This window comes from Rhinolophus ferrumequinum, chromosome 25, assembly GCF_004115265.2.
Source record: "Rhinolophus ferrumequinum isolate MPI-CBG mRhiFer1 chromosome 25, mRhiFer1_v1.p, whole genome shotgun sequence".
Classification (NCBI taxonomy): domain Eukaryota; kingdom Metazoa; phylum Chordata; class Mammalia; order Chiroptera; family Rhinolophidae; genus Rhinolophus; species Rhinolophus ferrumequinum.
The window spans coordinates 36,406,526-36,409,959 of NC_046308.1; positions in this window are offsets into that span (position 1 = coordinate 36,406,526).

Below are 3,434 nucleotides of genomic sequence, written 5' to 3' on the forward strand. Positions count from 1 at the left end.
TTATTTGTCTTGTTGATGATAGCCGTTCTAACTTGTGTGAGGTGATATCCCATTATGTTTTTTATTTGCCTTTCTCTGAGGATTAGTAATGTTGAGCGTTTTTTCATACGTCTAATTGCCATTTGTATGTCCTCTTTGGAGAAATATCTATTCAGGTCCTCTGCCCATTTTTTAATTGGGTTGTTTGTTTTTTTGTTGTTGTTGAATTGTATGAGTTTCTTGTATGTTTTGGGTATTAGCCCCTTATTGGAGGCATTGTTTGCAAAAATCTTCTCCCATTTGGTTGGTAATTGAAAACTTTTTCCAATTGATACTTCTTAATCCATTTACCTTTTTTACCTTGCTTCCCAACACCCTTCCCATCTATCACCCCAATAAATCTCAAACTCTTCTGACACCATACATAATTATTATAATATTATTGGCTATATTCCTTATGCTATGCCCTACATCCCCATGACTACTTTGTAACAACTAATTTGTACTTCTTAATCCTTTCCCCTGTTTCACCCACCCCCACAACCTCTCTATCATCTGGCAACCATCAAAAAGTTCTCTGTATCTATGAGTTGTTTCTTTTTTTGTTTATTTTGTTCTTTGTCTTTCACATATAAACAAAATCACATTGCATCTGTCTTTCTCGGTCTGACATACTCTACTCGGCACAATACCCTCCATATCAATCCATGCTGTCACAATGGCAAGAACCCATTTTGTTCCATGGCCAAGCAATATTCCATTGTATATATATACCACCTCTTCTTTATCCATTCATCCATTGACGGACAATCAGTTTGCCTCCAAATCTGGGCTACTGTGTGCTGCAATGAATATATGGATGCATATGTCTTTTCGAATTAGTGTTTTGGGTTTCTTCAGCTAAATACCCTGAAGTGGAATAACTGGGTCCTTCTTTGTCTCTTGTTATAGCCTTTGTTTTAAAGTCTATTTTTTTTCTGGTGTAAGTATTTCTACCCCAACTTTTGTTGACATGTTTGTTTCCATTTTCATGAAATAAACTTATCTATCCCTTTACTTTTAGACTGTATGTTTCTTTCAGTCTGAAGTGAATCTCTTATAAGCAGCATATATAAGGGTTATGTTTTCTTATCCACTGAGCCATCCTATGTGTTTTGATTGGAGTGTTTTGATGTTAAATAATCCATTAACATTAAAGTAATTATTGATAGAGATGTAGTTATTGTCGTTTTATTATTCATATTTTTTATCTTTTTTTCTTCTTCTTAAAGAAGTACTTTTAACATTTCTTGTGATACTTGTTTAGTGGTGATGAATTCCTTTAGCTTTTTCTTGTCTGGGAAGCTCTTTATCTGTCCTTCAATTGTAAATGACAGTTTTGCTGGGTAGAATAATTTTAGTTGTACGCCCTTGTGTTTCATCACTTTGAGTATTTCATGTCAGTTCCTTCTGGCTTACAAAGTTTCTATTGAGATATCAACTGAAAATCTTATAGGAGCTCCCTTGTAAGTAATTATCTGCTTTTCTCTTGTTGCTTTTAAGATTCTCTCTTTGTCTTTAACGTTTTGCATTTTAATTATGATGTGTCTTGCTTTGGGCCTCTTTGGGTTCATCTTGTTTGGAGTCTGCACTTCCCAGGCTTCTATGTGTATTTCTTTCACTAGGTTAGGGAAGGTTTCCATCATTATTTCTTCAGGTCGGTTTTCAGTTCCTTGCTCTTTCTCTTCTCCTAACATCCCTATTATGGAAATGTTGGTACACTTGATGTTGTCCCAGAGGACCCTTAAACTATCCTCAATATTTTTAATTCTCTTTTTTCTTTTTTCTGTTCTTATTGGGTGTTTTCTGCTACCTTGTCTTTCAAATTGCTCATTCGGTTTTCTGCTTCATCAATGTTGACTCCCTCTAATGTATTCTTCATTTCAGTTATTATATTCTTCATTTCTGACTGGTTCTTTTTTGTTTGTTTGTTTTCTATCTTCGTTTTTATGTTTTCTATCTCTTTGTTAAAATTCTCACTGACATCATTGAGCATCCTTATAACCAGGGTTTCAAACTCTGCATCTGGTAGATTGCTTGTCTCCATTTTGTTTAGCTCTTTTTCTGGAGTTTGTTCTGTTCTTTCATTTGGGATATATTACTTTGTTTCCCCATTTTTGGCTGTCACCCTGTGTTTTTCTTTGTATTAGGTAAAGCTGCCACATCTCCTCATTGCATGGCCTTATGTAGTAGGTGCCCTATGAGGCCCAGTGGCATAGTCTCCCTGGTCACCTGAGCTGGGTGCTCCAGGTATGTCCTTTGTGTGGGTTGTGTGTGCCCTTTTGCTGTATTTGAGCCTTATTGCTATTGACATGTTAATAGGAGGAATTGACCATCAGGCTGATTGGTGAGGACTGGCCATGACTACAGTGGAGGAGCTGTTGTGCGTGGGTTGACCTTACAGAACAGCACTCACTTCAGCAGGGCTCTGGTGCCTGTCATGTCTGTCCTTTGGGTATGTCATTTGTGGAGGTGGTTTGGTAGAGCTCTGGTGGGTTCTGAAGCAGGCCACCTGATGTGTTGGTTTGGGTGTCTCTTAGGAGGGGCTGTGGTGCAAGCCAAGATCAGCTTTAACCTGTGCCTTGCCTGGACTACTTGGTATGAGGTACAAAATGATATGGAGATGGTTGTCTCTTGTGCTGTTCTTGGAGATGACAGGGACATGCTGCGGAGGCTAACTGCCACTTGTGCAGGGTTTGGGTATGCTTAGCATGATGTATGCAGCATGCCGAGACAAGATGCTGCTTGTTTGGGGTTTGTGAATCTTTGCCAGGTTTTAGGAAAGTCAGCAGCATGAGCCAAAACAGGCCATGTTTCATGAAAAAGCCACTGAAAGCAGCTTGGGTTGACTGAAAATTGGGAGGGCAGAGTGTCAGGGAATCACCAGAGTGAGGTGAATGGTGTTAGCCAGGTTGATGTAGATTCAGACAGCTGCATCTACATGCTGAGTCAGGGTAGGGCTCAGCAAAGGAGCAATGGCTTACACCAGCACTTCTTCTGGTTAGACTTTGCCCCTCCAGGCCTCATTCTGAAGCCAGACAATTAAGTTTCCCCCATATGTCCCTGCCACCCTTTGAGCTACCTCCCCAGTACTGGTGCTCAGAACAAGTGAGTCCATCAGCGAGTAAGTCCATGCATGGGACCTCAAAAGGATTACCTGGATTTCCTGCAGCCCTCCATCTCACTCACCCACAATCTCCATTGGTTTTTACAGCCAGAAATTATGGGACTTCTTTCCTGGCACTGGAATCCTGAGAAGGGGAGGCTGATGTGGGGCTGGGACCCCTTGATCATCAAGGGGGACCTCTACAGCTGAGATATCCCTTCTGATTTTTAACCACCACACATGGGTGTATGACAGCCCTCCTGCATCTCTGCCCCTCCTACCTTCCTCAACTTGGCTTCTTCTCTATATC